General features: G+C 36.1%; 1 long non-coding RNA gene across 3 annotated transcripts; it reads left to right on the forward strand.

Moving 5' to 3' along the window:
• The first annotated feature begins 11,259 nt into the window (after positions 1-11,259).
• LOC129893330 (uncharacterized) lies at positions 11,260-15,846 on the forward strand. 3 transcript variants are annotated; one of them, XR_008767417.1, is made up of 4 exons: positions 11,260-12,580; positions 13,279-13,925; positions 14,001-14,554; positions 14,936-15,846. It is a non-coding gene; the product is annotated as an uncharacterized LOC129893330 (long non-coding RNA). The 3 variants fall into 3 exon arrangements; XR_008767416.1 differs by having other exon boundaries at positions 13,279-14,554; XR_008767418.1 differs by having other exon boundaries at positions 13,279-14,554; positions 14,948-15,846.
• The last annotated feature ends 796 nt before the right edge of the window (positions 15,847-16,642 follow it).

A 16,642-nucleotide genomic window follows, 5' to 3' on the forward strand; every position in this document is an offset into this window, starting at 1 on the left:
TTGAAGAATAAGATTTTGCTCTCTTTGTGATTTGGTTATGCATTTGCTTTATATGTTGTTACTTATGAGGATTATTGACTATCTAGTTACTTTTTAATCTAAGTCTTTTGAGTTCTTGATTATTTATCTATGCATATTTTATATTTTATATTTTTATACTAAATAGCGCTTTTTCTGAAAAAAGCATGCGCTTCGCTTCACGCTTCTCGCTTCTGTGAAGCAAGCCCCCGCCGCTTTTTTCCGCTTCTCGCTTCTCAAAACAGTGGAATGGCCAATATTGTTTTTCTAATCAAGTACGTAACAGTATACTTTGACTTTTTAATTTTGTTTGTTGATTTGTGTAGTCATTTTCTACTTAAACTTTCCAGTTAAGGACAAAAAAAGCTATAAGAAAGAGAGAATATTTGAAAAGGGAACCCTTTCTTATCAGCCAAGCTACCAATACACACAATATTCGTAGGACTCAATCTATCGAAACTAATATTCTCCAACCATAATTTTATAAAATGAATTCACTTGATGACAAATAAGGATCCCTGCTGTGTTTGTATAGCATAATGAGATGAAATATCTGACATAAAACTTGTTCTCACAGTTAATACTAAACTGGTATTTTTCTGTTTGTGTTAGAAGTATATTGCACTATATGCTATCATCACAGTTAGTACTAAATTGGCCTGAACAAATTTATACTGAGCTTCAACTTAGCTTAGAACCTGCTTGTGAAAGCAAGGAATAGAGAAAATACAGAAGAAAGAAGAAGGAGAAGAGAGAAGAAGAAGAGGAGAGATGTGAAAGAGAGAAGAAAAAATATCTTCTCACACTTTCTATTATTCTCTTCTTTCATCAGTATACGTGTATTAATACACATACACATACACATTGCTAATGATTTTAACAGCCAATCAGTTACAACCAACTCAACTAATTAACTAACTAATTAGTTTTTTTAACAGATCCTAGTCAAAGACTAAAAAACCCCTAGCTTAACTTCTTAACTTCTAACACTCCCCTTCAATCTAGGTGGTGTAAAGATGTTCAACACCCCTAGCTTGGATAAAAGATGTTCATGCTAAGCTTTAGACAATCCTTTAGTTAGTATGTCTGTTGGTTGTTCTTGAGTTGGAAGGTAGTGTACTTGAATTAAGCCTTGTTGTAGCCTTTCTCTAATGAAGTGACAATCTATTTCTATATGCTTTATTCTTTCATGATACACTGGATTGGCGGCAATCTGAATCGCAGCTTTGCTATCACTATACACTTGCACTGACATCTCTACTTCAGCCTCCACTTCTTTCAACAATCCCAGCAGCCAGACCAACTCTGACACAGTTGAGGCCATACTTCTATATTCAGCTTCAGCTGAGCTTCTTGATACTGTGGACTGCTTCTTGGCCTTCCATGATATCAGTGACTTTCCAATCTTTATCATGTATCCAGTGACTGATTTCCTGGTTAGAGGTCAAGCAACCCAGTCTGCATCACAATATACACTAACCTGGTTGTCTGAGTGGCTTGAGAGTAGTATGCCCTATCCAGGTTGTCTCTTTAGATACCTGACTATTCTTAGTGCAGCATCCATGTGAGATTTTTTTGGTTGATTTAGGAATTGACTCAATGTCTGAGTGCTGAAGGATATGTCTGGCCTTGTCATGTTGAGATACAGTATCTTACCTATAAGCCTTTGATATGCTGATTGATTTGTCAGGGGATCATCTGATTCCTCTTGATTCTTGTTCACATGTTCATCATACTGTTTGGATGTCAATTTGATATTTACATCCATTGGGGTGCTTGCTGGTTTGGCTGCTGTCATTCCCACTCCTGCTATGAGTTTAAGTGTGTAATTCCTTTGATGCATAAATATTCCTTCTGTGGACCTTGTAAATTCAATTCTAAGGAAGTACTTGAGCTCCCCTAAGTCTTTCATCTTGAAGGCCTTTTGTAAAGCTCTCTTAGTTTCTTCTATTAACTTCAAGCTGCTGCCAGTGATCAGCATGTCATCTACATACACAAGTACTATTGCAACTCCTTCTGATGATTTGTTGATGAACAAGGAGTAGTCATATTGACTCTGTTTAAACTTCAGTCTTAGGAGAGCTTCAGTGAGTTTTTGATTCCACTGTTTTGGAGCTTGCTTGAGGCCATACAAAGACTTTGTCAGTCTGCACACATTCTCCCCTTGACTGACAAAACCTTGAGGAAGCTGCATGTATATTTCATCTGTTAAGTCTCCATGAAGGAAAGCATTAAAGACATCCATCTGATTGATGTGCCATTGTTTGGATGCTGCAATAGACAGAACAGTCCTCACTGTTATCATTTTAACCACTAGAGAAAATATCTCTGTGTAATCAATTTCTTCTTGCTGTCTATACCCCTTTGCAACTAACCTAACCTTGAATCTGTCTATCTCTCCTGTGGATTTATATTTGACTTTATAAACCCACCTGCACCCAATATCCTTCTTGCCTGCAGGTAGTGGTGTAATCTCCCAGATATGATTGCTCTCCAAGGCCTGGATCTCTGCTTGCATGGCCTCAATCCATCTAGGATATTTGATTGCTTCAGCATAATTGGTAGGTTCTATCACAATAGATGTAGCTGCAATGTAACATTGATAAGAGGGGGATAGATGAGGATAAGTGACATAGTTAGATAGAAGATAAAGGAAATCTTTAAGTGTATTGAATGGGACAAAGTCCTTCAGCCAGACAGGGGGATGCTTAGATCTTGTAGACTTTCTAGTAATTTGTGGAACCACTACAACAGGAGGCACCTTAGGGACAATGGGATCATACTGCAGCTGCACTTCAGGAAAGTCTGAGTTACCTCAGTTTGCTCAACATCTGCATGTATAGAAGAAGTCTGATCAGCACCTGGTGATATAGCAGTCTGATCAGGACTTGGTGAGATCACAGGATCCAGTGTATTGATAACTTATTCTTGTAGGGTATTTACAAACAGCTGCTGATGAGTAGACCTATCATCTGTGGCAAATGGGAAGATATCTTCCCTAAAGAGAACACCCCTACTCACAAAGAAAGACCTGTTGAGCAAATCAAATAATATATACCCTTTATGCACTTCAGAATAGCCCATGTGGACAACAGACCTTGATCTGGGCATGAGTTTATCATGTTCAGTGAGATTTTTTGCAAAAGCCAAGTAGCCAATTATCCTCAAGTGAGACAGTACTGGTTTTACACCATATAGTCTTTCATAAGGAGATTTAAACTCAAGCACACTACTAGGAAGTCTCTTAATAAGATAGGTCGCAGCTAGTACACAGTGACCCCAGAACTTAATAGGAATTTTACCTTGAAATCTTAGTGCTCTTGTGACTTCAAGTAAATGTCTATGTTTCCTTTCAGCAACACCATTTTGTTGAGGAGTGTAAGGGCAGGATTTTTGATATATGACACCTAGTTCTTTAAACAGATTATCACAAACTGAGTTAACAAATTTTGTACCATTATCAGTTCTTATAGCTTTGACAGGCTTCCCAAACTGATTCTGAACATATTTCAGAAATATTAGAAGTGATACACAAACATTTGATTTCTGTTTAAGCAAGAATAGTCAGGTCATCCTTGAAAAATCATCAACTATTGTAAGAAAATATTTATTGCCATCAAAGATAGCTGTATTGTAAGGTTCCCAAAGGTCAACATGTAACAATTCAAAGCAGTTACTACTTTTGATACTACTAGAAGGAAAAATAGACCTGGTTTACTTTGCCATTGGACAAACTAGACACTGAGAAACTTGACACATAATGTGTTTAGTCATAGTAAACATTTTAGCAAGTACTGTTGAAGAGACATGTCCAAGCCTTTGATGCCATAACTCCATGTCTGTAGTTGAATTCTTGACTTTGGGATGAGCTGAATCAACAACAAGAGCAAACTCCTTACTGTTGCTTTGAGATAATTGCCTCCATAGTAGATACAAGCCCCCTTCTTCTTTACCAACTTCCTTTGTTAGTTTGCTGACAGACAGCAGATTATATTTGAACTCTGGTATGTGGAACACATTAGTAATAAGACTTCGAGTTGACAGATTACATGAACCAATGTGTGTTACTTGTGTGGTACCTCCATTGGGTAAGGATACCTCCTTAGGAATATCTAGCTTTAACACAGACTCCTTTTTCAGCATATCCAAATTTGATATCATGTGGTTTGTTGCACTTGTATCTATAATCCAGACATCACTATTTTCAGTGACAAACAATGCTTTACCTGCAACATTTGTCTTATTGCCATCAGATGCAGTAACTCTTGATTGTGACTGTTGATTCAGCATTTTCAGGATCTGATCATACTGTTCTTTTGTGAATGTGCAGCCTTGAAGTAATTGTTTGACATCCTTTTCAGCTTGACTAGTAGTGGTAACAGGTGTGCTGGCTTCAACTGGGATTGTATCTGTGTTATGCTGTGCTTTGATGTTCCTTTCCCATACTGATTTGTCATGTACTTTGGTGTTCAATCCATAAGAGAAATGAGCATGAGCAGGATGCTGACTGGAATTCACAGAGTCAATGTATGCAGTGTTTGCACTTTGTATCTTCCTCTTTGACTTAAGTCTGGTGGATATCCAACAACTTTGTAACAGTATTCTTTAGTGTGACCTCTACACTTACAAAAGTCACAGATTAGCAGTGTATTTTTCTTGAACTTATGATTTGCACCTGAGCTGTTCCCACATTTAGAGTACATTGTTGCTGACTCTAAGATGGAAGAACTTAGGCCCAAAGTATTGATGCCTGTAACAACAGACTTTTGACTTTCATCTCCTACTACCATAGCATAGGCCTGATTAACAGTTGGTAGTGGATCTATCATGAGTATCTGGCTCCTAGCCTGATGATACGAATCATTAAGCCCCATTAAGAATTGGTATAACCTTTGTCTATTCATGTGAGCAACAAAGCCTCTGGATTTCTCACAGTTACAACTAGGTGCAAGTTCTAATACCTCAAATTCATCCCACAGAGCTTTTAGCTTTGTGTAATATGTAGAGACTGAAGTTGTCCCCTGCTGTAGAGTTGCGATTTCTTTGTGCAGACTATAGGTCCTTGAACCATCCACTCTATCAAATCTCTCTTGTAGATCAGTCCACACATCCATTGCACTTGAAGCAAATGCAATTCCACTGAGCAGACTTTTTGACATTGAATTCATCAGCCATGATAAAACGATAGCATTTACCCTTTCCCATTGACTCCACAGTTCCTCACCATACATCTCCTTTCTGCATGTACCATCAACCAGCCCTAATTTGTTCCTTCCTAGTAGAGCTAGTTTGATCAATCGGTTCCATAGGGTGTAGTTCTCCACACCAAGCAATTGAAACGAAATAATACTGATTCCACTTACATCTGTAGGACTTAAGAAAAGAGAGTGGTTGTAGTCAATACCTTGCCCAGACATGGAGGGATTCAGCTGAACCCGTTGACCTAGGGTTTTTTCACCTGTCATGTTTCAAAATTTCTTCCTGATTTTTGTAGTTGTAGGGACGATCTGAGCTTAGACCTGTAAATCGACCTCAAAAAAAACTTTGATGAATCTATGAATCTAACTAGATTCTTTGACTCAAAAAACGGAACACTTATCACAGTAAATCACTGTGATACAGGCTCTAATACCATGAACAGATTCATACTGAGCTTCAACTTAGCTTAGAACCTGCTTGTGAAAGCAAGGAATAGAGAAAATACAGAAGAAAGAAGAAGGAGAAGAGAGAAGAAGAAGAAGAGGAGAGATGTGGAAGAGAGAAGAAAAAATATCTTCTCACACTTTCTATTATTCTCTTGTTTCATCAGTATACGTGTATTAATACACATACACATACACATATACATTGCTAATGATTATAACAGCCAATCAGTTACAACCAACTCAACTAATTAACTAACTAATTAGTTTTTTTAACAGATCCTAGTCAAAGACTAAAAAACCCCTAGCTTAACTTCTTAACTTCTAACATGGTCATTTTCTGTTTATGTTGGAAGTAAAATCGTTACTTTGTTTTGGTCAAGTCTTCTTCGCTTCTTTGTTCATTTTCAGCTTCTTCCTCTCTTCTAAGTAGCTTTGTATTAGCTTCATTATTACTTTGGATTGGATTTATTGTTCGTTCTTCCTCTGTCTGGATTTGGACTTTATGATTCTCTTTTTTGCTCTTTCTTTTATCGAGCTGGTAGATGAAATATCTGGACCAACATACATGGAGCTTACTTTGTTTAAACAATTATTACAAGTTCTCGTCGCCTTAACAATTCTATAGTGTCTAATGTACATACAATCCACTAAACATCTTCGAGTGTCTTCATGTTGAACTTGAACATTAGTATCCCTATAATTTTAGATTTGGCCATTGCATCTCTTTACTTGATAGTAATTATCTGACCATCTGAACTTGAACTTAGAACATTAGTATGCATGTGCAAGTGGCTTTAAGAAACACCATTTGACCATCTGAAAAGAAATAGTACTTACATAAGCAGTATTGGTATTTCTACAAAGCATGCCTTCATAGAGCGTAAGGTCATCCATAACTGGAACATAGATATTGGTATGTAGCTCTGAGGAATAACATGATCAGCAGCTGTAATCAGAGAGCAATCCAGTATTGCATTCCTCTGAGGTATGAGCCTAAATGCAAGTGATGTCCTACCTGATGTCGCCGAATAGCTCAGTATTTAAGTAAACTAAATTTTTAAGAAACTTAAAAGCTCTACAAGCCATGTATACCTTCCACCACAAGTAGTGCCCTCATAGTTATCAGCTTCATCCATGTATATAGTTGCAGGACACAACTTATTCCTCCTTGCTTTTAATTTTCTGCACAGCTTTTGTTCTTCAAGTTTCTGACAGCTGCACACATCTTCTTACTCTGTTATTATTTTTGATGCATTGCTGCCCACAATTTTTATTTTCAACATTAACCATAACTCCAATTAATTGTTGGCTTTTATTTTGGTTCATCAGTTGTGAATACTGGGAAAATGCTGGCAGCATTGATCGTTGTTGATAGCTGCATTTTTAGCTAGCATGAATGACCTGAGAAAATGGAATTATCAGTACGGACGTCTTCTTTTGAATTTTGAGTCCAATATTAACTAGCAAAGAAGGTAGTAAGCGAGTCCACCATTTGGCTTGCGACTTTGAATCCAATATTAACTAGATGAAGTTGTAGAAAGTACAAAAGCATAATTTGTTCTCATTTGGATCGATGTATAGACGTCGACAATTAGTTCTAGAAGAGTTTGTCACAAATAACAAAATTTTGCCTAGTGTGTTCATTCAATTTGTTTCTACCCAATTTCAGTTCATTCCAGCTCGTCTCTAATGCTAATTAGTTTCTATTATCTGCCAAATGACATTTAGTTATAGTTCTTCAAAATAGATTCTGGATCTTGGTAAATGTATCTCATAGTTTTTCTAATTGATTTTTCTTAGTTTCTTGCAGCTTTTTTTTATGTTTCTGGACAACACTTGATGAATTGAAGATTGAAACTTTAAACTTATTGCCTAACTTTTGTTCAGTCGTTAGTCAAGATTAAGTTTAGAAGAAGATGCATGAGCTCTTTATTAGTTTGCTACGAATTAATCATATGCAAAACTTGATTTCGTGGTATAGCTCGGATATTAGCTAAATGTTTTTGTCAAGCAAGTATTGAAACTAAAATCATGGAATGTTAACTAATTTATTGTAATTAATCGCACACTCTTTATCTCTATCTTCTTGTCTCTTCTATATATATATACCCTGTACAGAAAATTTTAGTAGAAAATTAATATTTGTTGATGAATTTTTATTCTAGTGACCAGAATTATTGTTCGTCTCTAAAGGTCATTCTAAGACCAGAAATGTTGCTCGTCAATGATTAATCTAGGACTAGAATCATTGCTCGTCTCTAAAGCTATTCTAGGACCAAGTCATTGATGGTTGCTAAATCTATATTAGGACCAGATTATTGCTCGTCTCTAAAGCTATTCTAGGACTAGGTCATTGATGGTCGCTAAAGCTATTCTAGGACTAGTTGTTCATAGTCTCTAAAGATGTTTAATGACCTGAAAATAAGTCTATTTGAGACAATAAATGCGGTCTCTAAAATTACTTAGCGACTAGATATTTTTTCCATCCCAAAATCATTCAACGACCGGCTTTTTGAATTCATCCTTATTGCCCTATTGCGGCGGAGGCTATTAGGATGGATGGCGACCGACTTTTCCTAGTCCCTAAATTTGGACTAGATTTGGACTTAATAGGAATCATATTTCCCTTCCTTGGAGGCAGTTTTTCTTGTAGTGAAAGCGTTTGAGAGAATGAGGGTCTTGATGTTTTAGAAATCATTTATAGTCCCTTAGTAAGACTCAAAATGACCAAGTCTAGGAGTTAAATAAATAGGAAAAGACCCAAATACTGCTGACCTTAAAACTGGCGGGACACCTTCGCGGAGCATTGTATGGTCTGTATAGCCCACCACGGACCATATAGGGGTCCGTAAAGGTGAGGGTGAACTAGATCATGGGGAGGGTGGCTTAGATAGAAGAGTCTACGGGTTGTGAAGGTCTCTACGGACCGTACGATGGGTTGTGAACTAGCACCCCAAGGTTTTTGAACCTTCTCCCCAAACAAACCTTCCTATTGTCTGTAAACTTTTCCACAAGCCGTAAAGCTCCTCTCGCACAACTCCCTTTGAGCCATTTATGTGAAGGAGGTTTATGGCAAGATCTGCGGTCCGTGAAATTTTAGACGGATTATACAACCGTCTGTAATCCTTGCTTGAAAACCCTTTTTGCCTAGATACCTTCCATGGAGACCTTCCACGGACCGTGGAGCCTAATACGGTCCGTAAAGGACCTTGTAAAGAATCAAAAAGCTACAACTTCTGAGTTTTATCTTTACCTTAACTTTCCAACTTCCGGAGTCTTACCCTCTTCGTGACAGATCTCGCTATTATGTAAGAGGCCTTGTTCTTCTAAGTAGTGAAGCTTCTTTGGAAGGAGAATTAAATAACAAAAGGACAATTATGTAATATTAAAGAAAGGCCAAAAAAAAATGGTAACGTGATGAGAGAGAGTGGGAAAGGTGAGAGATAGAAGCTTATTTTTTGGTGTGTAATTGCTGATGGTTTGAGGGATTATTTATAGTTAAAAAGAGTACATTTGCACATGACAAGTGTTGGGAAACTTGTCTTCCAACGATAATAGCAAATGTCACTATTAGTTAACATATACAAGACAAGTGAATTCATTTGACTAGAGCTAACTGTTTAAAATCTTTAAAATAACACTATAAATTTATAATTATATGGTATTCTAATAATTAATAAATATTGTGCAAGCAAAAATCTATACAGAGAAAAAAGATTGAAGAATGAAGAATGAAGAATGAAGAATGAAGTTCAAGAATCAGATCATTAAAAGATCTTCATGACAAAGTTAGCAACTGTGCCAGAAGAATTCACTAGAGAACCTTCTTCTCTAGCAGAACTGGACGTTGTCTTGAAGAAGTTGTTTCGTGAAGACTTGAAGAATTGGAATTATGAGTCAACTAGAGTTTAACATATAAAAATATTAACATAAATTGAATGCATGAAATTAGCTTGAAATTAGGAGGAAGAAGCCTAATAAGGGAAGAAGATTCAAACTAAGTCAAATTAGGGTTGGATTCAAGAAAAGACTTGAATCAATTTGTCTTTGATTGGAGAACTACAAGATAACTGTTTACTCCTATATAAACAACAGGACATAAAGCTTTGGAGTTTGACCACACCCAAAGAGGGGTCAGGGTGAGAGAGTCAACACAAATAGTGTTGAAGAAGAAACTACTACAATCAAAGAATTTGGTCCTATCGAGAGATATATATACAATTTTTGTGTTGTAATAGTTAAAGCTCATTTGAATTGACTTATAATCTATTTTCAGCTTTTTTGAGTGTGGCTGACCAACTTAAATTCATTTTGTGCTTAAAATAAGCTCAAAAAAATAATTAAATTTATTTGGCTTAACTTATCTAAAGTAGCTTATAAGCTGAAAAACAACTTATAATCCAAAATAATAAGTTGGGCTACCATAAGTTATTTATTTTTAGCTTATAAGTTGTTTTCAACTTATAAGTTGTTTAAAATAAGTTAAGCCAAACAAACACTTAGTCTCTTTCTGTGGTTCCAAAACAAGATCTTGATTACTTTCTTAATTTATTGCAGTAGGTGTTGTTTTGTGTTGTAAGAAAATTCATTGACTAGATAAAGCGGGTAGATATATGGGACTGTTAGGACAATTCCATAAATGTTATAAAGGCAGTTATAAACCTTAAATTGCTTGAATTTGGGGAAAATCTTACGAGAGGAGATCGTGATTTTTGCCTCTTGAGCAAGGAATTTTGCACGCTAAATACTTGTGTTGATTTAATTTATTTTGCAATTTACCTTCTAGTATAGTTAGTTAATAAACCTGATTCATTGGTACAAAACTCACATCCAAACTGATAATCGATATCAGAACCAGACTATCAATAAAGGTCAACGTACACCTTGAAGGATCAAAGATGGCCATACCTCCAAAAGTACAAGACTATCTACTAAAATGCCATCAGACTTCAATAACAAATATTACAATTGATGGAAGGTAAGAATGAAAGATTTTATTATTGGTGAAAATCTCAAACTATGAAATGTTACTCAAGAAAAACAAGAAAATTCCCTAGACCAAGAGAATCAATTAAAAGTCAAATCAAGAAAGATACAAATATGTGGTAGTAGTCTTAATGAGTTCAGCAAAATCTTCTCACGCATCACTATTAAAAATAAATGAGAAACATTTTAAACAGCTATAGACATCTCGAAAGACAAATCTAGGACTGCAGTATTAAAGGAGGATCACAAAAGACAAAAGAAAATCTCAAAGAAAGAGAAGGATAACATTAAGAGCTAACTCAATTCCAAAAAGAAGATGAAATCAATGCAAGCTTCGAAAAAATCAAGGATGTAATCCATTTCTACTCCAAAAGGAATTTGTAGTATATGGCTCACATGGTAATGGAAACTCTTGAGAATATATATATATATATATATATATATATATATATATATATATATATATATATATATATATATATATATTGTTGGGTATTGATTCAAACATAATTAGTGGTTCTTATTTAATTGGAATAGTAACACGTTTGTTAGGAGTCCTAGTTGAGTCAAAGGAGATCTTTATTAGTTGCTAATATTTAGCTTAGTGGATTATTATTGGTTAATTTAGTGGGTCATATATTCCGTAAGTTTCTCTAGTTCGTTGAGTTTTTTAATTCCTATTTAAAGAGTCCTATGTAACTTTGTTTATCAGAATGAATGAAACGTACCTTCTCTGCAATTGTCGTCTTCTCATACATTGCTCTTTCTTTCTTCTATTCCCAAACAAGTTTGATATCAGAGAGAGAGAGAGTTAAACCAATAGTGTATTTTTAATTTTTCTCTCTATCCAGGTTAGGTTAAATTGGGAGGTAAGGCAAGAGCAAGAAGAAAAATCAAGATTGAGGGCAAAAAAATTGGCTACCAATGAGCATCTACCACATTTCAGCAACTACTTCCCATCTTTAATGGGGATAAATATGAATTCTGGAGCATAAAGATGAAGACTTTGTTCAAGTCTCAAGAATTGTGGGATTTGCTGGAGAATGATTATGCTGAGGAAGATGAAGCACAAAGGTTGCGGGAGAACAAAAAGGACTCCAAGTCTCTATTTTACGTCCAGCAAGCGATGCATGACTCAATCTTTTCTAGAATAGCTGCTGCAGAAACCTCAAAGCAGGCTTAGGATATTCTGAATAAAGAATTCACGGCTCGACAAAGGTAATGACTGTCAAACTCCAGCCATGAAAAGTAGTGAATCTGTGCAAGGCTACTTATCTCGGGTGAGTACAATTGTTAATCATATGAAGGCATACGGTGACAAAATTATTGATGAAACTGTAGTTTCTAAAGTTTTGAGAAGTCTTAATATAAGATTTGATTTTGTCGTAGATGTCATTATGGAGTCCCATGATTTATCTAATTATTATTTTGATGAATTGATGAGTTCATTGCAAGTTCATGAGGATAGACTGAATGTTTCTCAAGAAAAGGGTGAAGAGAAGGCATTTCTGATCAAGGGGGAGTCTTCTTTCAAAGGCAAATCAAAAGTTTCAAATGTTAGAGGATACAGAGGCAGAGTTTCTGTGGTCAAGGTCATGGCAGAGGATGAGCTCAATTTGGTGGTGACCACCGGCAGTTTAAGAGCAATATTTAGTGCCGCTATTGCAGAAAAATGGGGCACAAGGAAGCTGATTGCTGGACTAAATAGAAGGATCAACAACATGCCAATTTCACTGAGTAACAACAGAAGGAGGGTAATTTGTTTATGGCTCTCTCCTCAGTAGATGATGGTTCCGATGATGAATGGATCATTGATAGTGGTTGGTCTAATCACATATCTGGCAAAAGGTCACTGTTCAGAGAACTTGATGAATCAGAGAAGTCAGAAGTTCGTTTTGAAAATGACAAGGCAATGAAAGTCAACGTAAAAGGTACAATCTCTCTAAAAACTTCTCATGGTAATGTAAAACTTCTCCATGTTGTGCAATAAGTTCCTTGTCTGGCCCATAACTTATCGAGTGTTGGGCAATTGATGACTTGTGGATCCTCTATTTTGTTTGATGACAATTCCTGTAGCATTCAAGATAAAAATTTAGGACACAATTGTTGACATTCAAATGACTCAAAATAGAATGTTTCCACTTGAAGTTTCTAATTTTAAAAGTTTTGCATTAATTACCAAAGGCAGTACAGAAGCTAATTTGTGGCATTTGCGGTATGGTCATTTGAACGTAAAGGGGTTGCAATTATTAGGTCGTAGAAATATGGTTTTTGGTTCGCCTAGAATTGATGCTCTTGAATTTTGTGAAGGATGTGTGTATGGGAAGAAAAATAGAAAATCATTTCCTGTAGGCAAGTCAGAGCTTCTGTTTTTCTTGAACTGGTGCATGCTGATCTATGTGGTCCTATGAGTGTTGAGTCCTTAGGTGGAAGTCGATACTTTCTGCTTTTTACAGATGATTATAGTCGAATGAGTTGGGTATATTTTTTGAAATTCAAATCTGAAACATTTGATAATATCAAGAAATATAAGTCTTTTGTTGAGAGGCAAAGTGGTTTAAGAATCAAGATTCTTCAAACATATAGAGGTGGTGAATTTATGTCAAATGAATTCAACACCTTTTGTAAGGAAATGGTATTCACAGAGAGCTCACAGCACCATATACACCGGATCAGAATGGTGTAGCTGAACGAAAAAATCAGACAGTCGGTGAAATGGGCAGAAGCATGATGCAAGCTAGAGGTGTTCCTAGCCTGAAGCTGTTGCTATTGCTGTCTACGTACTGAACATTTCACCCACCAAATCTGTTCTTAATCAAACACCATATGAAGCATGGAGAGGTAGCAAGCCCAAGGTAAGCCACTTATGTGTCTTTGGATATATAGCTTATTCTTTGGTGAATTCACATGCTAGATATAAGCTTGATGAAAAGTCAAAAAAATGTATCTTTGTTGGATATAGCACACAATCCAAAGCTTATAAGCTATATGATCCACTGAGTGGCAAAATTGTGATCAGTAGAAATGTTATGTTTAATGAAGATGCTAGATGGAACTTTGATTCTGGGAATGTTAGTTCGAATATTAAATTGTCGCCTACTGATGAAGTTTTTGAGCAAGAACCTGCAGCAGTTTTCATTCCAGGGAACTCATCCAGTTCTTCTCCAGCAAGTAGCAGCCTTTCTATTCCTCAATCAAGCACCTCTGCTCCAGCAAGTGATCATTGCATAACCCCCCAAAGAAGTAGCAGCAATTCTTCTTCAATAGACTCTTCAAGTGAGACTCCACTAGCGAAATTCAGATTGTTGAGGAAGATTTATGAAAATTGTTCTTTTGCTTTGTATGTTGCAGAACCCACTTGTTTTAAGGAAGATGCAGAGAGTCAAGTATGGAAAAATACAATGATAGAAGAGATGCTAGCAATTGACTAGAATCAGACATGGGAGTTGGTAAATCTACCGGAAGGAAAGGAAACCATTGGACTCACATGGATGTTCAAAATCAAGTGTCACGCAGATGGGAGCATACAAAGATACATAGCAAGGCTCGTAGCTAAGGAATATGCACAACATCAAGATATTGATTACGATGAAACGTTTTCACCTGTTGCTCTCTTTGAAACAGTGAGAATACTCTTATCTTTGGCTGCTAACTAAGCTGGCCCGTTATCAATTTGATGTTAAATCTGCATTCTTAAATGGGGATTTGGAAGAGGAGGTTTATATTTCCCAACCTGAGGGTTTTGTTACTAGTGGCAATGAGAAAAAAGTATACAAGCTCAAGAAGGCCATTTATGGGCTAAAACAAGCGTCACAGGCATGGTACAACAAAATTGACTCAATACTTTCTGAGGAATGGATTTTAAAGGAGCGAAAATGAGCTTACGCTATATGTAAAGAAACAAGGTATGAGTTATTTCTTGATAGTTTGTCTCTATGTGGATGACATAATTTATAAGGTTCATGTGAAACTTTAGTTGCTGAATTTAAATCTTGCAAGATGGAGGAGTTTGAAATGTCAGATTTAGGTATTTTGCAATATTTTCTTGGTCTTCAAGTGAAACAAGTAGAAGATGAGATTTTTGTTTCTCAAATGAAGTATGCAAAAGACCTCTTGTTCAGATTTGGTATGCATAATTGTAAAGTGGCTGCCACACCCATGAATGCAAATGAAAAATTTCAGCTTGAAGATGGCACAGATCTTGCCGATCCTAGTCACTATAGAAGCTTGATAGGAGGTTTGAACTACCTATCACATACTCGTCCTGATATTTTGTTTTCTGTTAGTATGTTGTCTAGGTATATACATTGTTCTACCAACCAACATCTTGGTGATGCCAAAAGAGTTTTGCGTTATGTTGCTGGGACCGTTGATTTCGAAATTTGGTACTCCAAAGATGTGGATTTCAGCTTGAAAGGGTATAGATAGTGATTGGGAAGGAAGTATAGATAACAGAGAGAGTACTTTCTGAAAATGTTTTCAGTTTAGGATCTGGAGCGATTCCTTGGAGTTCAAAGAAGCAGGATGTGGTTGCATTATCATCATCGAAAGCAAAGTATGTTGTTGTAACTTCAGCAGTATGTCAGGCCTTATGGTTACGAAGATTATTAGTTGATGTTTTCCATCGGCAAGAGGGTGCGATAAAAATATTCTGCAATAACAAGGCAACAATTGCAATGACAAAGAATCCGGATTTTCACAGCAGAACAAAGCACATCGACATCCGTTATCATTTCATTCGTGACCACACATCAAAAGGTGATATAGAGTTGAAGTGTTGCGGTACAAGGGATCAAATTGCAGATGTTCTCACCAAGGCACTCCCACAAGCCAAGCATGATCATTCAGGCAGAAACTTGAAGTTTGTTAATTTGAATCAAGGGGGAGTGTTTTATATTGATTCAAAGGTAATTAATGGTTCCTATTTAGTTGGCAGAGTAACACGTTTGTTAGGAGTCCTAGTTGAGTCAAAGCAGATCTTTATTAGTTGCTAATATTTAGATTAGTGGATTATTATTGGTTAATTTAGTGGGACATGTATTTCGTAAGTTTCTCTAGTTGGTTGAGTTTTTTAATTCCTAGAGCCCGTTTGGATTGACTTAAAAAAAGTAACTTTTATGTATGAAGTGCTTTTAGAACTTTGAAGTGCTGAAAGTTATTTTTATAAATAAGCAGTTGAGTGTTTGGATAAAAGTGCTTATGGTGTGAATTTTAGGGTTAAAAGAATAAAAAAAAAGTAGTTTGGGAATTTAGTTAAAATACAAGGGATATAAAAGTAAAAAAAAGTTAGAATCCTAACTTTTCATTTTTGACTGACTTTAAGAACTTTATGGCTTAAAGTCAGCATTAGGCAAACACGTCCAAAAGCTAAAAAGGGGCTTTAAGTTGGTTTTGACCAACTTAAAGCCAATCCAAACGGGCTCCTATTTAAAGAGTCCTATGTAACTTTGTTTATCAGAATGAATGAAAAACGTACCCTCTCTGTAATTGTCTTCTTCTCATACATTGCTCTTTCTTTCGTTAATTCCCCAACATATATATATATATATATATATATATATATATATATATATATCAAAGTTGCTACAAGGTGACTCGGGGGTAGAAAAAGGCCACAAAAAATACTCGTAGCAAAAAAAGAAGAGAACCTGAAGGAGAAAAAGGCTAGTCTAAAGGAACAGGTTCACACTCAAAAATGTGAAAATTCAGAAAATAAAAGAAATAAGGAAACATCAACCCCTACTAGAGGTATAATTCACCCAAAAATTCTGAAGAAAGGATGGAGAAAGAAATCAGACATCACATCTAGTGCTTTTCATGATTCTAAGCTTATAAAGAAAATGGCACTTCAAAAGGAGCTAGCCTGAGAGAAACCCATTAGAACACACAAAAGGAACAGGTCCTCAAACTGTTAAACATGTTTACACGATAAAACCAAGACATAGAAGAAAAGAAAGAAACAGGCACAAGAACTAGAATGTTCACACGATAAA

This window comes from Solanum dulcamara, chromosome 6 (assembly GCF_947179165.1).
Source record: "Solanum dulcamara chromosome 6, daSolDulc1.2, whole genome shotgun sequence".
Lineage (NCBI taxonomy): Eukaryota > Viridiplantae > Streptophyta > Magnoliopsida > Solanales > Solanaceae > Solanum > Solanum dulcamara.